Source organism: Chiloscyllium punctatum, chromosome 1 (genome assembly GCF_047496795.1).
Source record: "Chiloscyllium punctatum isolate Juve2018m chromosome 1, sChiPun1.3, whole genome shotgun sequence".
Lineage (NCBI taxonomy): Eukaryota > Metazoa > Chordata > Chondrichthyes > Orectolobiformes > Hemiscylliidae > Chiloscyllium > Chiloscyllium punctatum.
Window position 1 is genome coordinate 148,268,856 of NC_092739.1, and position 21,782 is coordinate 148,290,637.

At 48.6% G+C, this 21,782-nt stretch overlaps 1 protein-coding gene across 3 annotated transcripts in view; it reads left to right on the forward strand.

The window, feature by feature from the left end:
* ctnna2 (catenin (cadherin-associated protein), alpha 2) overlaps positions 1-21,782 on the forward strand; it is a 1,236,619-nt gene that overhangs the window by 44,320 nt on the left and 1,170,517 nt on the right. The gene's annotated exons all lie outside the window — the stretch shown is intronic.

Here is a 21,782-nt window from a genome sequence, read left to right on the forward strand (position 1 = left end):
ACCCCCTCCATGGTCCGCTGCCTGGACCTGTTTATGGCCAGTTTGGCCAGGCCCAGGAGCAGACCCACGAGGAGGTCTTCAGACCTGCCCTCCCTCCTGCGTACCGGGTGCCCGAAGATCGGGAACGTGGGACTGAAGTGCAACCAAAAGCAGAAAAGGAGGTTATTAAGAAAATCAAAAAGGGAGTGCAAACACCCACACCCAATATACACGTGGTCCACAGACTCTGCAGCGCCACAGAACAAGCAATTGGGCTGGGAGTCCATGAACCACTACAATCTGCGATTGCAGGGGACCGCTGCGTGCAGCACCCTCCACCCCAGATCCCCAAGAGAAAGGGGAGGACTCCCGCATAGAGAGCCCTCCACTGGGGATCCCCTCTGCCCTGTGGCAAATGGGCATGCCAAGGGCATGTGCGGACAGTGGATGAGGGAGAGGAGGTTGACTGTGTGCAGCAGCTGTCTCTACAGGGCCCCCTTTATACCCCCTGGAAGGGAACAAAATTAAAATTCCAGAGGCAGCTCAGGTTGTGGGGCACAGGCTCCCGCGGGAAGTACAGGACCTTGGGGTCAATATGAAATTCTGTGCGGGCTGGGGTGAGCACGGACAGGATCCTACTGCACACCTGAGCATCCTCCAACTGGTGCACTACGTCGGGTCCGAGCACCGCCATTTTAAGGCGTTGGATGGCGGTGGCCATGTACCAGATGTCTACCGCTGCCCTGCTGGCTATGGTCTGCAGCAGCGTCCAGCCCAGGCCCCCGGCACCCAGCACATCCCTGACCCTGGTCACCCTTGCCGACACAGCCCTCCCCTCCAACAGCCACTTGAACCCGCGAGTACGGAGGTGCAGATTCCTGAGCAACGGTTCCCTGATGACAGCCGCTACTCCAGCCGGAGAGTAGGCGTGACACGATTCGACCATGTTCCAGACAATGATCAGGTCCTGGTAAAAGACAGGCAGCATCTTGAGAGCAACCTCCAAACCGTCACAGTCGATGAACAGGAGCTGCGTGTCGTAGTTGAGCTTACGCACCTGGTGGAAAAAATACATCACCAGGGCGCACCACCTAGGAGGAGGCTCGACGTAAAGGTATCGCTGCAAGGTCTGAAGGCAGAACGTCGCGACCTTGGTGCGGACGCACACCAGCGACTGACCGCTCTCCTCAATAGGGAGACTCGGGACCTGCGCAGCGACCCAGTGTATCTTTTTGTCTCAGAAGAAGTCGACCAACGTTCTCTGGATGTCAGCGACAAAGCCAGGAGGAGGGACCAAAGTGACCAGCCAGTACCACAGCATGGCGGCCACCAGCTGGTTTATGACCAGCGCTCGACTCCTGTAAGATAGCACTCTGAGTAGTCCTGTCCAGCCGCCTAGGCGAGCCGAGACTTTGGCCTCCAGCTCCTGCCAGTTGGCTGGCCAGGATTCCACAGCCGGGCTGAGATAGACCCCCAGGTAGAGGAGATGGGTGGTACTCCAGCTGAACCCCCGTAACTCCTCCGGCAGAAAGTCCACCTGCCACGGACCGACCAGTAGTCCGGAACATTTGGCCCAGTTGATCCTGGCGGAAGACGCTGCAGAGTACACGGCCTGGCACTCGCGCATCCTCCCCAGGTCAGCCGGGTCGGTGAAAGTGAGGAGCACGTCGTCTGCATAGGCAGAGAGGACCACCCCCGTACCCGCGCCATGCAGAACCAGCCCCGACAACATCCTCCGCAAGAGGTGCAGGAAAGGCTCCACACACAAGGAATACAGCTGGTCGGACAGGGGGCAGCCTTGACTCACTCCTCTCCCGAAGCGAAGGGGCGCCGTCAGGGACCCGTTAACTTTAACCAGACACTATGCGGTGGCGTACAAAAGTCGGATCCGGGCGACGAACTGCGTCCCGAACCAGAATGCCCGCAGAGTCCCGAGCAGGTACTAGTGATCGACCCTGTCGAACGCCTTCTCCTGATCGAGAGACAGGAAGGTGCTCGGCAGACCAGCCCATCGACAGAAATGGATCAGGTCCCGGACCAGGTGGACGTTGTTGTGTATCCTCCGGGCTAGGACCGTGTGGGACTGGTCCAGGTGAATCATGTGGGCCAGCACGGAAGCCAGGCGAGAAGACCACACCCTGGCAAAGATTTTGTAGTCCGGGCTGAGGAGGGAGACTGGACGCCAGTTCTTCAAAGAACAAAGGTCCCCCTTCTTTGGCAGCAGGACGATGACCACCCTGCGCCAAGAAAGGGGCAGCTCTCCGGCATTTAGATACCTCCCCCAGGATCTCTGCGTAGTTGCTCCCCGGAATGCCCTGAAGAACTCCAGTCAGCCCGTCCAGCCCTGGGGACTTGCCCCTCAAGGGCCGGTTGAGGGTGCCGGTCAGCTCCTCTGATTTGGGCGGCACGGTGGCACACTGGTTAGCACTGCTGCCTCACAGCGCCGGAGACCCGGGTTCAATTCCCACCTCAGGCGACTGACTGTGTGGAGTTTGCACGTTCTCCCTGTGTCTGCGTGGGTTTTCTCCGGGTGCCCCGGTTTCCTCCCACAGTCCAAAGATGTGCAGGTCAGGTGAATTGGCCATGCTAAATTGCCCGTAGTGTTAGGTAAGGGGTAGATGTAGATGTAGGGGTATGGGTGGGTACGCTTCGGCAGGGCGGTGTGGACTTGTTGGGCCAAAGGGCCTGTTTCCACACTGTAAGTAATCTAATCTAATCTAAAGTGACAGGAGCGTCGAGCCTTCTGGCGTCCTCCAGGCCGAGCTGCGGCAGGTCCTCCCATAGAACTCTGCGAGCTTCCTCGCTAGACGGGCCCAGAGAGAGAACAGAGCCGTGTAATAGTGTCGGACGTGGGCCCTGATACCCTCCGGATCCAAGACGAGGGACCCGTCGCGGCCAGCAGCACAAGGAGCTGCTGACGTGTGCCACGCCTTTTTTTCCAGCGAGTTGAAGAAGGGGGAGCTGCGGTCTAGGTCCTGGAGGAGCTGGATCCGTGACCTCACTTACACACCCAGAGCCCCGACGAGCTGCAGGTCCCGGAGCGCGGCCTTCTTTTCTTCGTACGCCCCGCGCAGGGCCGGGTCCACGTCGGGCTGACCGGGGAGTGACTCCAGGTTGAGCATCTCCCTCCAACTTCCCGATCCTGGATTTCCGCCTCTTCGTCGACCCCCTCACGTACTCCTGACAGAAGATGCAGACGTGAGGGGGTCGACGTCCCCGTTGCCTACGTCCCACCATAGCGTCAGGGAGGGGAAGCTTCCCCGCTTCCTTCTCCCGCCGGCCCAGAAACGACGAAACAAATCCTGGAACCGCTCATCCTCCAGCAGCAGGTTATTAAAGTGCCAGTACACAGCCGAGCCTGGCGCCGAACGGAAGAAGTTCCGCCCACACCAGGTGATGGTCCGTGCACGACACCTGCCGCGTGGAGGCCTTCGGAAAACAGGAGGCGTACGCCCGCAAAACGTACAGGCGGTCGATTCTGGACACTCCGACCCCCGGGCCTCACGAAGGTGAAGGCGATGGAGTCGGGATGGAGATTCCGCCAGACGTCCACCAGGTCGAAGGACTTGACCAAGTCCCCAACCTCTTCCCCGACGCCCAATCAGTGCGGGCACTATCATGGTCCCTGCCCTCGGGGACGCAGTTAAAATCTCCCCCGAGGACGATGCAGTGGTTCTCGTCGATAGAGGCGAGATGAGCGGACACTTCTCCGAAGAAGCTCGCTTGCCTTGGCCCGGCCAGGGGAGCGTAGACGTTCACCAAGTGAAGCACCGCGCCCACCCCCCCCCCCCGCCGAACGGTTCAGGTGAAGCAAACGGTCTGGCACAGTCTGGCACGGGCTCCCTGACCCCCAAGATCTCCGGCTGAAGATGCGCGGCCAACAAGATAGGCACCCTGCCCGATCTGCGGGTAAGGTGGCTCATGTAGACCCCCCCCCCCTCCTCTTGCCACTCCAGGAGCCAAGTGGCTTCATCTCCCGGGGTAGTGTGGGTTTCTTGCAGGAAGCACACCGCATACCTCCTGTCCCAGAGGACCGAGGGGGTCTGGAATCTGCGCTGTGACTCCCTGCTACCGTTGAAGATCAGGTTGGCTATAGTTGTTTCCATGTCGGAAGCGTTGTGCAACCACCACTAGTACAGTTAAACCGATATGTACATTTACTGGGAGGATGGGGGAGGGGCACAGAAGTCCCTCACCCTCACCAGGAGTGCCCCCAGGAAGTTCCTGACTCGCTTTCACTCATTCACGTCGAGCCCAGGTGCCTGGCGAGCAGCGTGTGTTGACCAGTAAACTCTTTCAAAGGAGCTCCAGCAGTCGAGCGCCAGTTGGGCTTTATCTCGGTGACTCAGTTTCCTCAACAAATTCCTGGAGTTCCTCGAGTGGAATGAGGAAGAGATCGGTGGGGGGCACCTGGGACTCTAAAATGTCACTGCAGACAGAGTCCGCATCGTCCCCGGTGTCTGCCACAGATCCTGTACCCTCCTTCGGGAGGTCACCCTCTGTCACCGACCCCTCCCCCACCAAGAGGATGGGGGCTGGTCCGGTGCTGCCAACTGGCCTCAAACCCCCAGCGACCCCACCCCCAGGGTCACCAGCGGTACCTTCCTCGGCACACCCCTTCCCAGAACACCCCAAGGTTGGGACGTTGGGTGGCAGAGGCTCAGGACCCCACTCCTCTCCCGACACCGGGACGCCCAGCTCCTTGGGGAAAAGATCCTCCCCCAGGGCCAAGGCCCCCAGACAAACAGTCTGGGAGGGAGGAGCGAGGATAACACCTTCCTCCTCTCCACCGCTCGACGACCCAGCAGAGGGTCCTCTGTCATCGCCCGCACCACGGCCCATGTGGTTATTAAAGTCCTCCCCAGGGGCTGGAGGTGTTGAGGCAGCAGGAGGCCCTGCTGTAGCCCCTGGGGGTTTGGGTAGGTCACGGTGCGGTGCGGGACAGTCGAGAGGCACCTTTGGCTCGGCTGCTGGAGGGTCTCTCCTCTCTAAGGGCTGGCACCTCTTCCCCAGACAGACAGGGGGGAATTTATGGGCCTTCCCCTCCCTGCCCGCCTTGGTGGTCATGGGGCCCGAGGTCCCCGCCCCAGCCTTTCCCAGAATACGATTGGCTGGGGGAAGACAGGGGGCGTGGCCAGGGTGTGGACGGTCAGCTGTGTCACTTCCTGCCCCACCCCTGGTTTATAGGGCATGGCAGGGCGGGGCAGGGGCCTAGTTCCCTCTCCGGGGCCCAGAGACACAGTTGCTGCAGGAGGTAGGGCAGCGGTGGTTCCCCTCCAGGTTAGTGCCAGGGTGGGGCGGGGCTCCCGGGCCAGCTGTTGAAGCCCCAGGGGTTTCTCTCTCGGGGTGGGGGGTGGATGTGGAGTCAGTGGGGCTAAGATCAGGTACGGGTTTGGGGGGCAGGGTTCCTGCTCCGGGGTGGCGCTGGCACAGCCGCAGGGGCATTGTCATGCCGGGGTGGGGCAGGTCGTGGGCTCGGTGTCGGGGAAGGGGATAGGGTAGTCTCCACGTGGGCGGGCCTGATGTGTCGTGTCGCGTCTTCTTGAGCGTCTTCTGGTACGGCCGGACGCTCACCCCCCTCCCTGCCAGAGGCTGGAGCATCGGAAGCCCTCGGTGACCTCCTCTCGGGCCAGGCAAATGAACACTTGGTGTCGGAAGTTGTATATGTGTCGGAGGGCGGGGTCCTTAAGACCGAGCAGGAGCGGTTGGACACTCGACCGGATCTCCCCCAAAGTGTTGGTGGGGAAGAAGGAGATCACTTGAAATGAAGGGCGGGACGTTGGAGATCATGACCCTCTGGGCCGTAACCTCCAGAGGGTAAACGGGCAAATGTGTCCTGCCCAAAGTGAGCCCCCTCTCCACGGTCAGGTGGACCGCCCGCTCGGTCTTAAGGAAAAAGACGGCCTTCCCGTACATCTGCGCTGCAGCAATGATGGTCAGTGAGCCGACCATATGAGCCATGGCCTTGCTGCAGGCCTCGGTGGTCATATTGGGGTGGGGATAGGCCTTTACCCCCAGGCGTTCAGTTAAGTGCCTGAAGGGGGTTGCGGTTGCAGCTGGGGTTTGAACAGCCGAGCCTAATGCAGCGGCTACCCTGGTGTAGGTGCGGCTGGGCTGGATGTTGATGTGTCCCAGGCAGCAGCGGTGGAGGTTGTGGGGAGGGGCCCAAGGTGAGTCCCAGGCAGCAGTGGTGGAGGCAGGCCTCTGGCAAGTTCCTTGGTCACAGCGGTGGGGGGCAGACCTGTTGGGGAGGGTCCCCAAGGCAAGTCCCAGGCAGCCCCAAAATTGAGTCCCAGGCAGCAGCAGTGGAGGTAGGCCTCATTCCAGTCATTGCAGGCTAAATGGCCTAATTCTATTCCAATGTTTCATTATCACGATACTATGAATTCAGGCATATGGGTATTTTACTGGGGTCCAAGGTTTGAGTCCTATCATGAATTATATTTAGAGAAAAGAGTGGAATTAAGAATTGAATGATTGCCATGATACGGTTTTTGGAAGAACCCATCTGGTTCACTAATTAGGGAAGGAAATCTGATATCCTTACATAGTCTGGTCTGCATGTGTTCCCACACCCACAGCACTGTGGTTGACTCTGAACTGCCCTCTGGATAATAAATGTTTTCCTACTGAGTGCCCACATTTTGTTAATGCAATTTTACAAATATAGGTTGTAGACCATTTTCTCTCGCAAAAAGTTTTGTTTTCTCTTTATTCATTTATGGGATATGGGCATTGCAGATTAGACCATCATTTGCTGCCTATCCCTCATTGACTCTGACCTGTTCTCTGAACAATTACATTACTGTAGGTCTTGGCGTTACATGTAGGCCAGATTTCCTTCCCTTGAGCACATTGTGACCAGATGGGTTGGTAAATCTGATTGTCACCTGCCCAAGGAAATGGTGGAAAAGCTTGGGAATTCTGTAGTTAACTGAATTTTTGTTTGCATAATATAACTCTCCTTTAATTTTGCAATAATATATATTTTGAATGATAAGATGAGGAATAGCCGTTCTTCCTCTGCAATTTATTAGCTGTGACTTCCAAATCATTAAAAGTTGCTGACCGATCAAAACTGCAGTAGTTTCGGAGCTTGCAAGTAAATTCTGCCCATTTAAAGTGTAAAGGAATGATGAACTTTTGAAAAGGCATATATGATTATGTAATGAGATTTTCTGATTCTAAGAAAAAGAAATTATTTTACTGGGTGCATACTCCATTATCCTGTTTTGTTAATACATATTTAATTATATGCAAATTCTTCCACTTTTAGATTAGATTAGATTACTTACTGTGGAAACAGGCCCTTTGGCCCAACAAGTCCACACCGAGCTGCCGAAACGCAACCCATCCAGACCCATTTACCCCTTCACCAAACATTACGGGCAATTTAGCATGGCCAATTCACCTAACCTGCACATTTTCTTTTGGATTGTGGGAGGAAACCGGAGCACCTGGAGGAAACCCACGCAGACACTGGGAGAATGTGCAAACTCCACACACACAGTCACCTGAGGCGGGAATTGAAGCCTGGTCTCTGGCGCTGTGAGGCAGCAGTGCTAACCACTGTGCCACTTTGTGTGGAGTGTAGATTAGAATTTTATTTGCTCTGCTCTGTTTTACTAGATATTGCCATACCTGGAACTATAAAACCAGCTAAAATTGATTGCTTCTGTCCTGGAGCTGAAATCTACTGAATTTACAATATTGGAGCAACTCCGAATCCTCAATTTGTCTTTGCTCGTCAGTGGGTAACTTGATCCCGGATGCTTTAGAGAGTCAGTGACCTGCAACAGCCAATATAAAATTAAACTTGAACTTTCAAAAGGCTTCAGAATTTGAATAAGACTGTGTGTTATTGATATAATGCTGTTAATATTTTGACTTGGCTGGATTGTTGTGATCACATAATTAATACAAAATTAGTAGAAGGGCAAGGGCAGCAGAGATATGGGAATAGCACCATCTTCAAGTTCCCCTCCAAGCCACTCACCACCCTGACTTGGAAATATGTCGCTGGGTCAAAATCTTGGAATTCCCTCCCTAATGGTATTATGGGTCAATCCACAGCAGGTGGATTGCAGTGGTTAAAGAATGAGGCTCACTACCAAGTCAAGGGAATGGCCATGGGCACCTGTGTGAGTTGAAAAATGTGTTGCTGGAAAAGTGCAGCAGGTCAGTCAGCCTCCAAGGAGCAGGAGAATTGATGTTTATGCCCAAAACGTCGATGATGCTGCCTGACCTGCTGCGCTTTTCCAACAACACATTTTTCAGCTCTGATCTCCAGCATCTGCAAGTCCTCACTTGCACCTGTGTGAGTGCCAGTTATGTCTGCATCCTTATGGGGTATGTGGAACAATCCTTGATTCAGTCCTGTTTTGGCTCCCTCCCACCACTGTTTTTGGTACATTGATGACTGCCTTGGCTCCACTTCATACTCCTGCCAAGAACTTGAGAAATTTGTTGGCTTTTGCCTCCAATTTCCACCTTTAAAACTTTCCCATCATCCATTTCCCACAGTTGTCTTCCTTTCCTTGACCACTCTGTCCACTGCCATCTACTACAAGGCAACTGACTCCCATAGCTACCTTTTGCTGCAACTGTTCACATATCACATCCTGCAAAGATTCCATCCCATTCTCCCAGTTCCTTTGCCTACATTGCATCTGTTCGGATGATGCCACCTTCCAAACTGGAATGCTGCTGTGGCTTCTTCTTTGCATAACTGTGGTTTCCTGCCCACTGTGGTTGACAGGGCCATCAACTGCATCCAAACTATCACCCATACTTCTGCCCTTGTCCCTTCTCATCACTCTCAACCATGTGATCAGGTACCCCTTATCCTCACTTTTAATCTCACCAGCCTCTGCATTCAAAGGATTATCCTCTGCCATTTCACACAACTCCAGCAGAACACCACCACCAAGCACATTTTTCCCTTACCACCCCTACCCCCGTCTACATTTTGCAGGGATTGTTCTCTCCAAGACATCTTAGTCCATCGATCAACCACTAACACCATCCTCCCTTTGCTCAGCACCCTCCCATATGACTGCAGATGGTGCAACACTTGCCCTTTCACCTCCTCCCTGCTCACCATCCAAGGTCCTAAACAATCGCTCCAGGTGAAGTAGCATTTCACCTGTACCTCCTCCAATCTTATGTATTGTATTTGGTGCACCCAATGTGGAGAAAGCAAATGCAGACTGGATGACTGCTTTGCAGAACACTGCTGGATTGTACGCAAACATGACCCCAACCTTTCTGCAGCTGGCCATTTTAACAGAGCGTCCTGCTTGTATGCCTACTTGTCTGTCCTCCGCATGCTGTGGTGCTCCAGTGAGTCACTGGATCATTGGAGAAACAAAGTCTGCTGTTCAGAATTAGCACTTTACAGCCTTCTGGACTTAGTATTAAGTTCAACACCTTCAAATTGTGAACCAACTCCCATTCCTTCTCTTAGCTTTACTTATTAATTCTCTGTTACCATGTAAGTAGAGTGCTGATGGGATCAGTGCTTTAATATTAGCCATAGAAAATATATATCAACAATTTGTGTAATTGAATCACATGTAATATTTCCAAGTTTGCAGATCTCATAACTGGTGGGAATCTTGAGTGATACAGTGGATATTTTCCCCAGCTGTGGGAGTGCACAAAAAGGGATCATGGGTTCATTTTGGATTGAAGTTTCTTCTCGCACAGAGGATAGTGGACCTAAAAGTTCTGCTTTACAAAAAGGCTATGGATGTGTGTTTGCTGAATATATTTAAGAAATAAATAGATCTCTATGAGTTAAAGGCTTCAGAGTATGAAGAGCGCGCAGGTCAGCTATGATAGTGTGGAACAATGGCCTCGATGGGTTGAATGATACATATTTGCTCCTATTTTGCTTCATTAAAATTATAAGTTTATTTCTCCAAAATACTATCATGCAGAATAAAATATATATCCAGTAGGCTTCAGTAATTGACTGAAAAATAACTTGTCTATTAGAAGCAGACTTCTTTAATATGTGGTAAAACCAGTTAGCAGTTAAGCTGCCATGCAGAATTAAACTAAGCTCCCTTTGATTCCAAACACCCCCAGTCACATGACAGACAAGACAATGCAGCATATCAAATGTGATGTGGTTCTTTTTTAAAACAAAATGTTTAAAAAAAACTGTGCCAAGATTAGGAACTCAGGACAAAATGCAAAGACTTCTAAGTCCAGTCAGTTTCCTGTTGACGAGAATGAAATGCTTACAGTTGTGGAATTGTTGAGATCTTCAAAATAGTATTGATTTCAGATGAGAGTTAGTTAGAAATCCTGACATCTGATTTAATCAGATTTCTACGCTATTTTAACTGAGAAGACAAAAAGATGTCCTTGCAGCCAATTCTGCTTTAGTGTGTTCTCCTTACTTTGTTCTGGGGAGACAAAGCCTTTCCCAGTTTGGAGGTCTTCCTTCAACTGATGTATGTGAATTTATTGGAAAAAAAACTGCAACACCATTCCAGAGGTTGTTGCTTGGCAACCATCAGCCCATGACATCTTCCAAAACTGTTTGTGAAACCCATTTCTTATTTCTTGAGTGTTTTGCTTGCCCCGTCTCCACAACATCATAGGCTTTTTGTCAACAGCAGGTAATTCACAGTACACTTTAATTTTTGACTTTTGAGATGACTTGGTAAAACTTCTACAGTGCAGAAACTGACCAAATTCCTTTATCTTTTCCTGTGTTTTTATGCAGTTTTTTAAAGTGCTATGTATTCCAGCCATACCTTCACTCTTGGGTAATGAAGTGCTATTTCTGAATATATTTCATTTTGAAGTACACATGAAACATACAAGAATAAATTAGACTTTCATTTATCCAACTTCATTCATTAACTTTCTTGCCACTTAGTCTCCAAACTATTCTAACAATATTACTGTTCATGCAGGATCATGTATTTTCAACAGTGTAATCTTGTCCGACGATGTGGACAGTTCTTATGGTTAAAATAGCAGACTATATTGAAATAGGCAGCACTTTTAGTTTTAAGTATCTCTACAAAAGTCAAGGAATTTATGATTTGTGTCTCTTGTTGGATGTGATGACATAGATTTTTGAAACGTTGAAGTTTTTGTTATAATCCCAGAGATTTTTTTTGACTGCAGAATATTTGTTTTGACGCTGTTTCAATTTCTTTGAAAAGCACTTTGCTGGCTTCTCTGTGCCTGATTTTATCATTTGCAATAAGATTACAAACTACTCCCCAAGTCACTCATGTCAATATCATTTTAAAAGGCATAGTGAAATTGGGATGGCCAACACTGGTTGTTTTGGTTAGCATACTTTTTTGCTTCTTTCCTGTTTTTGTGATAAATCTGTTAAAGCTGCAGCTATTCTGAAGTTAGATGCAAAATTATAGAAAATATATATGCTCAAAAATATCAGGGATCCTCTTTTTTTTAGTTTTAGGAATGGTGAATTTCATCAAATTCTTTCCTTTTCCTATCCTTAGTGTCCTAGGTACCCTTGCCTTTGTGAACTTGCTCTTGGCAAACTAGTTTGATTAAACCACCTAACTGTAATAGTTAAAATAAAGTTTTCAATCGTGTTACATGTTCATCCTTGGTGTTGCTATTTTACTAATCAAGTCTCCAAATAGACCATGCAGTTAGGTACACTAGTCAAAGTTAGCTCATAAGTCTTTGGAATGTTGATGGAGTGTTTTTAAACCAAAATGGCATTATTCAACATTATTATACCATATGGGTTGTATCAAAAGCTAATAGCTCCTTAGCTTTTGATGTCAATGGCACTGCTGGTACTGTATCCCTTTCTAATAAATTTATCTCTTATCTGTTGTGGTTCTGTTCGCCAAGCTGGGACTTTGTCTTGCAAACGTTTCGTCCCCTGTCTAGGTGACATCTTCAGTGCTTGGGAGCCTCATGTGAAGTGCTTCTGTGCTGTTTTCTCCGGTATTTATAGTGGCCTGTCTCTGCCACTTCCGGTTGTCAGTTCGAGCTGTCCACTGTAGTGGCCGGTATATTGGGTCCAGGTCGATGTGTTTGTTGATAGAGTCTGTGGATGAGTGCCATGCCTCTAGGAATTCCCTGGCTGTTCTCTGTTTGGCTTGCCCTATAATGGTAGTGTTGTCCCAGTCGAATTCATGTTGCTTGTCGTCTGTGTGTGTGGTTACTAAGGATAGCTGGTCGTGTCGTTTTGTGGCTAGTCGGTGTTCGTGTATACGGATCGTTAACTGTCTTCCTGTTTGTCCGATGTAGTGTTTTGTGCAGTCCTTGCATGGGATTTTGTACACTACATTAGTTTTGCTCATGTTGGGTATCGGGTCCTTTGTTCTGGTGAGTTGTTGTCTGAGCGTGGCTGTTGGTTTGTGTGCTGTTATGAGTCCTAGTGGTCGGAGTAGTCTGGCTGTCAGTTCAGAAATGCTCCTGATGTATGGTAGTGTGGCTAGTCCTTTGGGTTGCGGCATGTCCTCGTTCCGTTGTGTCTCCCTTAGGCATCTGTTGATGAAATTGCGAGGGTATCCGTTTTTGGCAAATACTTTGTATAGGTGTTCCTCTTCCCCTTTTTGTAGTTCTCGTGTGCTGCAGTGTGTTGTGGCCCTTTTGAATAGTGTCCTGATGCAACTTCGTTTGTGTGTGTTGGGGTGGTTGCTTTCATAGTTTAGGAAATGCCGCAACCCAAAGGACTAGCCACTAGGACTCATAACAGCACACAAACCAACAGCCACGCTCAGACAACAACTCACCAGAACAAAGGACCTGATACCCAACATGAGCAAAACTAATGTAGTGTACAAAATCCCACGCAAGGACTGCACAAAACACTACATCGGACAAACAGGAAGACAGTTAACGATCCGTATACACGAACGCCAACTAGCCACGAAATGACACGACCAGCTATCCTTAGTAGCCACACACACAGAGACGACAAGCAACATGAATTCGACTGGGACAACACTACCATTATAGGGCAAGCCAAACAGAGAACAGCCAGGGAATTCTTAGAGGCATGGCACTCATCCACAGACTCTATCAACAAACACATCGACCTGGACCCAATATATCAGCCACTACAGTGGACAGCTCGAACTGACAACCGGAAGCGGCAAAGACAGCCACTATAAATACCGGAGAAAACAGCACAGAAGCGCTTCACATGAGGCTTCCAAGCACTGAGGATGTCACCTAGACAGGGGACGAAACGTTTGCAAGACAAATTCCCAGCTCAGCGAACAGAACCACAACAATGAGCACCCGAGCTACAAATCTTCTACCAAACTTTTAACACCTACGGGCGAGAGACGCTAAGACAAGCTAGGAAATGGGAATCCTGTGCCAACCGCCTAAGCGCCACATACGAACAACTCCGGTTCCTGCATGAATGCCGAAAGAATCGAATCCTTCCACCATGTGTCAGATACAGACCACCAGTCAACAATCCACAAGCCAGGGACACAGCCAGACAGAACGGATTCAGGATGATCTAGGTAATGATTACAGACGCTCACAACAGTCTACACAAATACAGACAAGAAATTGCACGCCAAAAATCGTTAATTTCAAAAACCACCAATCAGGAATGGACCCGGACCATAGAACAGGCCGTCACCATAGGACAGAACAGGACCACACACCGCAAAAAAACAGCACTAAAAGAAAAAATGGCCAAACTAACACACAAAGAAGAGGACACCACAACACACACCTGGGTTAAAAACCTCTCCCACAGACAGCTCACAGACATGGAAAGAACAATCCTGGCCAAGGGACTCAACTACAACCACAGGGACGCCAAGATAGCAGACTTCCTAGCAGCACTAGAATGCACACTCAGGAACAATGGACTGACAGAAGAGACACAACAAACAGTGAGACAAAGTATCTTACCGCTGATAACAAGAAAAAAACAAACACATAACCTCAACACCAAGGAGAGGGAAGCACTAAAATCACTAAGAAACGATAAGAACATAATTATACTACCAGCAGACAAAGGCAGAATGACGGTCATCCTGGACAAAGCAGAGTACATGCAAAACGCACAACAACTACTTGCACATATCAACACCTACCAAAAGAGGGAGTTTGACCCCACCCCACAGCTCACCAATAGAATAAACAACACACTGAGGAATCTACAAAAAAATGGACAGATAACCAGGTCTGACCTACAAAGAATGAAACCTGAAAGCAACAACACCCCCAGATTCTATGGACTACCCAAAGTGCACAAACCAGACATCCCAGTCAGACCCATAGTATCACTACCAGGGACACCATCACACAAACTGGCCAAAGAACTACAGCAGAAACTGAAACACCTGATCAGCGGATCCAGACAATCTATACAATCGACACAGGAATTCTTGGACATCATCAGAAATATACACATAGACAAGGAAGAAACTATGGTCTCATTCGATGTAAAGGCACTGTTCACCTCCATCGACAAAACACTAGCCAAAGAAACAATAGCCAACCTGCTGGACAGACATAACAGACAACAGGACGTTGAACCTATCAACAAAGACGGCATACTTAAACTACTGGACTTGTGCCTCACAACACACTTCACATTCAATAACCAAATATAGGAACAAATCAACGGCACCCCCATGGGCTCACCGATCTCTGGACTCATAGCAGAAGCAGTAATGCAAAGGTTAGAACAAACAGTCTTACCACAACTTCAACCCAAACTCTTGGTCAGATACGTGGATGACACCTTTGTAATAATTAAAAACACAGAAATAGAGAACACACACCAGATCATCAACACCACACTCACAGGAATCCGATTCACTAGAGAGGAAGAAAAGGACAACCAACTCCCATTCCTAGACGTGATGGTACAGAGAACACCGAACGGAGAATTCACCACAAAGGTTTACAGGAAAGCCACACACACAGACCAAGTCCTAAACTATGAAAGAAACCACCCCAACACACACAAACGAAGTTGCATCAGGACACTATTCAAAAGGGCCACAACACACTGCAGCACACGAGAACTACAAAAAGAGGAAGAGGAACACCTATACAAAGTATTTGCCAAAAACGGATACCCTCGCAATTTCATCAACAGATGCCTAAGGGAGACACAACGGAACGAGGACATGCCGCAACCCAAAGGACTAGCCACACTACCATACATCAGGAGCATTTCTGAACTGACAGCCAGACTACTGCGACCACTAGGACTCATAACAGCACACAAACCAACAGCCACGCTCAGACAACAACTCACCAGAACAAAGGACCCGATACCCAACATGAGCAAAACTAATGTAGTGTACAAAATCCCATGCAAGGACTGCACAAAACACTACATCGGACAAACAGGAAGACAGTTAACGATCCGTATACACGAATACCGACTAGCCACAAAACGACACGACCAGCTATCCTTAGTAGCCACACACACACAGACGACAAGCAACATGAATTCGACTGGGACAACACTACCATTATAGGGCAAGCCAAACAGAGAACAGCCAGGGAATTCCTAGAGGCATGGCACTCATCCACAGACTCTATCAACAAACACATCGACCTGGACCCAATATACCGGCCACTACAGTGGACAGCTCGAACTGACAACCGGAAGTGGCAGAGACAGGCCACTATAAATACCGGAGAAAACAGCACAGAAGCGCTTCGCAGGAGGCTCCCAAGCACTGAGGATGTTACCTAGACAGGGGACGCAACGTTTGCAAGACAAATTCCCAGCTCGGCGAACAGAACCACAACAACGAGCACACGAGCTACAAATCTTCTACCAAACTTTATCTCTTATCTCTAAGAACTGATGCTCAGCCAACCTCAATGGTATGGTCTTGTAGGAGCAAGAAACAAGAGGAGCTTGTGCTTCTGAAACAACATTAAAGAGAGCAGGAACAGCAACTTCATAAAGAGCAGGAAAGAGAGCAAGTCAGCAGCTTCATAAAGAGTAGATCTGTGTGAGAAGGGCAGTGATAAAAATAGGACAATCTCTTTCTTACTGGCAGAACCGAAGTGTGAAAAAGGAAAACAGGTAAATGATTTGGTGGGTATTTTCTCCATATCTTTCAATTGATTAATAGGTTTAAGTCAGGAAATGTTATTACAATTAAGAAATTCATATTTTAAACCTATATGTTAAGTGGAATTGAGATGGCTATGCAAGCGATGTTATAGTTGTTGTACGTGAGAGCTGTGGATGCCAGTGTGATCCATGGTGGCCGAATCTTTGTGTTGGCTTCTGGAGCAGCTTCAGTTTGGAGTTAACAAGCTAAAAGCCTCTGACACATAACAGAGGTACCTGGACACTCTGTTTCAGAAGGTAGTCACACCTCTTGGATTAGGCACATCAAATTTGGTCTGTGGTTGGGGATAGGGGCATGTGACTGCAAGTAAGACAGATATGGGGATCCGGAATTTAGCTTTGAAGAAGTGTCAGCTAGTGCCCTTATCCAATAGGAATGAAGTTCCTACTCCCAGTGTAGATGTGGGCATAGACTGTGGGGAGGATGAGCAAACTGACCACAACCCTCTGTTTCCCCCATTCATATTGGTGGAGGAAACATAAATTGTGTAATTGATGATTGTATAGTTAGGGGAACAGTTAACCACAGCAGAGTCGAAAGTTCTGAAAGTTTTGTCATCTATCTGGTGCTAAGATTCTGGGCTAGAGAGGAACTTGGAGTGGGAAGGTCAGGATTTAGTTATGAGTCATAGAGATCTACAGCATGGAAACAGACCCTTCGGTCCAACTCATCCATGTCAACCAGATATCCCAACCCAATTTAGGCCCACTTGCCAGCATCCGGCCCATATCCCTCCAAACCCTTCCTATTCATATACCCATCGAAATGCCTCTTAAATGTTGCAATTGTACCAGCCTCCACCACTTCCTCTGGCAGCTCATTCTATACATGTACCACCCTCTGTGTGAAAAAGTTGCCCCGTAGGTCACTTTTATATCTTTCCCCTCTCACCTATAAGTTAAGTGGAATTTCTCTCTCGTTCTAGACTCCCCAACCCCAGGGAAAAGACTTTGTCTATTTACCCTATCCATGCCCCTCATAAATTTTGTAAAGCTCTATAAGGTCAGCCCTCAGCCTCCGAAGCTCCAGGGAAAACAGCCCCAGCCTGTTCAGCCTCTCCCCAGAGCTCAAATCCTCCAACCCTGGCAACATCCCTGTAAGTCTTTTCTGAACCCTCTCAAGTTTCACAACATCTTTCCGATAGGAAGGAGACCAGAATTGCACGCAATATTCCAACAGTGGCCTAACCAATGTCCTATACAGCCGCAACATGACCTCCCAACTCCTGTACTCCATACTCTGACCAATAAAGGAAAGCATACCAAACGCCTTCTTCACTATCCTATCCACCTGCGACTCCACTTTCAAGGAGCTATGAACCTGCACTCCAAGGTCTCTTTGTTCAGCAACACTCCCTCGGACCTTACCATTAAATGTATAAATCTTGCTCAGATTTGCTTTCCCAAAATGCAGCACCTCACATTTATCTGAATCTGCCACTTCTTAGTCCATTGGCCCATCTGGTCAAGATCCTGTTGTAATCTGAGGTAACCCTCCAATTTTGGTGTCATCTGCAAACTTACTAACTGTACCTCATATACTCTCATCCAAATTTACATAAATGACAAAAAGTAGAGGACCCAACACCAATCCTTGTGGTACTCCACTGGTCACAGGCCTCCAGTCTGAAAAACAACCCTCCACCACCACCCTCAGTCTTCTACCTTTGAGCCAGTTCTGTATCCAAATGGCTAGTTCTCCCTGTATTCCATGAGATCTAACCTTGCTAATCAGTCTCCCATGGGGAACCTTGTTGAACGCCTTACTGAAGTCCATATAGATCACATCTGCTCTGCCCTCATCAATCCTCTTTGTTAGTTTTTCAAAAAACTCAATCAAGTTTGTGAGACATGATTTCCCATGCACAAAGCCATGTTGACTATCCTGAATCAATCCTTGCCTTTCCAAATATATGTACACCCTGTCCCTCCAACAACTTGACATCAGGCTCACTAGTCTATAATTCCCTGGCTTGTCCTTACCACCCTTCTTAAACAGTGGCACCACGTTAGCCAACCTCCAGTCTTGTGGCACCTCACCTGTGACTATCGATGATACAAATATCTCAGCAAGAGGCCCAGCAATCACTTCTCCAGCTTCCCACAGAGATCTCGGGTACACCTGATCAGGTCCTGGGGATTTATCCACCTTTACCCTTTTCAAGACATCAGCACTTCCTCCTCAGGGCCAAATAATTTCAACAATATAGGTAGGACGAGGAAAGAAGTTCAGCTGAGAGATTGTGATCAGCTTTTGGCTAAACTTCAAAAACAGAACGACATAGAGTTTTCCAAATTTACTACATGAGTCATTCCATTTCATTTTTATTTTAATGTCATTTCTATTTGAAGATTTATATTTTATTTCTTTTTTATGCTTCCAGTTGCTTTATCTCCCATTGAGAACTTGCTAGTTCAAGTGACTCACTATTGGTGTATCTGGTCCTTCTTGTATTTCCACCAATTCCAAGTGTTCTGCTAGTACTTCAATTATCCCTGCCTCCTCAGTATTTGAAGGAAATTCTGTCTTCGATGTCTCTTTCAATTCTACTAATTTAGCCGTAGTTAAATATTGAACACCTTTTTTTAAACTAAAAGCTTTCGGCTTTGATTTTGTAACAAGAAAATCTTGGCATGTGTCCTTTTTTAGGATTAGTGGTGCTGGAAGAGCACAGCAGTTCAGGCAACATCCAAGGAGCAGTGAAATCGACGCTTCAGGCAAAAGCCCTGAATAAGGGCATTAGTCATCAGGAATAAGGGCATTGAGCCTGAAGCGTGGAGAGATAAGCTGGAGGAGGGTGGCGGTGGGGAGAAAGTAGCATAGAGTACAATGGGTGAGTAGGGAAGAGGATGAAGGTGATAGGTCAGGGAGGAGAGGGCGGAGTGGATAGGTGGAAAAGGAGATAAGCAGGTAGGACAAGTCCAGACAAGTCATGGGGACAGTGCTGAGCTGGAAGTTTGGAACTAGGGTGAGGTGGGGGAAGGGGAAATGAGGAAACTGTTGAAGTCCACATTGATGTCCTGGGGTTTAAGTGTTCCGAGGCGGAAGATGAGGCTTTCTTCCTCCAGGCGTCTGGGGGTGAGGGTCCAGCGGTGAAGGAGGCCCAGGACCTCCATGTCCTTGGCAGAGTGGGAGGGGGAGTTGAAATGTTGGGCCACGAGGCGGTGTGGTTGATTGGTGTGGGTGTCCTGGAGATGTTCCCTAAAGCACTCTGCTAGGAGGTGCCCAGTCTCCCCAATGTAGAGGAGACCGCATCAGGAGCAACGGATACAATAAATGATATTAGTGGATGTGCAAGTAAAACTTTGGATGTGGAAGGCTCCTTTAGGGCCTTGGATAGAGGTGAGGGAGGAGGTGTGGGCACAGGTTTTACAGTTCCTGCGGTGGCAGGGGAAGTGCCAAGATGGGAGGGTGGGTTGTAGGGGAGCGTGGACCTGACCAAGTAGTCATGGAGGGAACAGTCTTTGCGGAAGGCAGAAAGGGGTGGGGAGGGAAATGTATCCCTGGTGGTGGGGTCTTTTTGGAGGTGGCGGAAATGTCGGCAGATGATTTGGTTTACGTGAAGGTTGGTAGGGTGGAAGGTGAGCACCAGGAGCGTTCTGTCCTTGTTACGGTTGGAAGGGTGGGGTCTGAGGGCAGAGGTGCGGGATGTGGACGAGATGCGTTGGAGGGCATCTTTAACCACATGGGAAGGGAAATTGCGGTCTCTAAAGAAGGAGGCCATCTGGTGTCTTCTGTGGTGGAACTGGTCCTCCTGGGAGCAGATATGGCAGAGGCGGAGGAATTGGGAATATGGAATGGCATTTTTGCAGGAGGTAGGGTGGGAAGAGGTGTAATCCAGGTAGCTGTGTGGGAGTCGGTGGGTTTGTACAAAATGTCAGTGTCCACTCGGTCTGTTAAAAAATGTCATAGCCTTGTACAATTTCCTATTATTTCAGATGTAATCACCTGTCTATTCACTGATAGTCATAAGTGAGGTGCTGGAAGACTGATGATTAGTTAATGTGGTGCCACTATTTAAGAAAGGTGGTAAAGAAAAACCAGGGATTGAGAGACTCGTGGGCCTGACATCGGTGGTGGGCAAGTTGTTGGAGGGAATGGTGAGGGACAGGATATACATGTATTTGAAAAGGCAAGGACTGATTAGGAATAGTCAGCGTGGATTTGTGTGTAGGTAATTATGTCTCATGAACTTGATTGAATTTTTCAAAGAAGTCCACACAGTGGCTCAGTAGTTAGCACTGCTGCCTCACAGTGCGAAGCAATTCCCACCTCGGGCAACTGTCTGTGTGGAGTTTGCACATTCTCCCCATGTCTGCGTGGGTTTCCTCCGGGTGCTCCGGTTCCGTCTCACAGTCCAAAGATGTACAGCTTAGGTGAATTGGCCATGCTAAATTGCCCGTAGTGTTAGGTGCATTAGTCAGGGGTGAACATAGGGAAATGGGTCTGGGTGGGTTGCTCTTCGGAGGGTCAGTGTGGACTTGTTGGGCCGAAGGGCCTGTTTCCACACTGTAGGGAATCTTAAAAAGAAAAGTAACAAAGAGGATTGAGGGCATTGTGGACGTGATTTAAATGGACTTCAGTAAGGTATTCAACAAGGTTTCCCTTGAGAGACTGGTTAGCAAGGTTATATCTCATGGAGTACAGGGAGAACTAGCCATTTGGACACAGAACTGGCTTGTTGGGAGAAGACGGAGGATGGTAGTGGAGGGTTGCTTTTCAGACTGGAGGCCTGTGACCAGTGGAGTGCCACAAGGATCGGTGGTGGGTCCACTACTTTTTGTCATTTATATAAATGTACAGTTTTATAAAATCACAAGGGGCATGAATAGGATAAATAGACAAAAGTCTTTTCCTTAGCGTGGGGGAGTCCAGAACTAGAGGGCATAGGTTTAGGGTGAGGGGGAAAGATATAATAGAGACCTAAGGGGCAACTTTTTCACGCAGAGGGTGGTACGTGTATGGAATGAGCTGCCAGAGGAAGTGGTGGAGGCTGGTACAATTGCAACATTTAAAAGGCATTTGGATGGGTATATGAGTAGGAATGGCTTAGAGGGATTTGGGCCAGATTAGGTTAGGATATCTGGTTGGCATGGATGAGTTGAACCGAAGGGTCTGTTTCTGTGCTGTTATGTCTCTTTGACTCTTGTTCCAAGGAAGTGGGATACAAAATGTTGAGAAGTTTTACTTCATTTGGACTGGGTTTTGTTAAGACCACATCTGCAGTGTTGTGCATGGTTTTGGGCACCTAATTTTAAGCAGCTTACAGCAGGTTTGCTTGTTCTGAGGAAGTGTCACCGGACCCGAAACATTAATTCTGATTTCGCTTCGCAGATGCTGCCAGACTTGCTCAGCTTTTCCAACAATTTCTGTTTGTGTTTCTCATTTACAGAATCCGCAGTTGTTTCAGTTTTTATTGGTTTGTCTCATTCCTGGTTTGTCTCATTCCTGGTTTGTCTCATTCCTGGTTTGTCTCATTCCTGGTTTGTCTCATTCCTGGTTTGTCTCATTCCTGGTTTGTCTCATTCCTGGTTTGTCTCATTCCTGGTTTGTCTCATTCCTGGTTTGTCTCATTCCTGGTTTGTCTCATTCCTGGTTTGTCTCATTCCTGGTTTGTCTCATTCCTGGTTTGTCTCATTCCTGGTTTGTCTGATGAGAAAAGGCTGAACATGTTCAACCTCTGCCTAATGGGGTTCAGAGAAAGATTCTGTT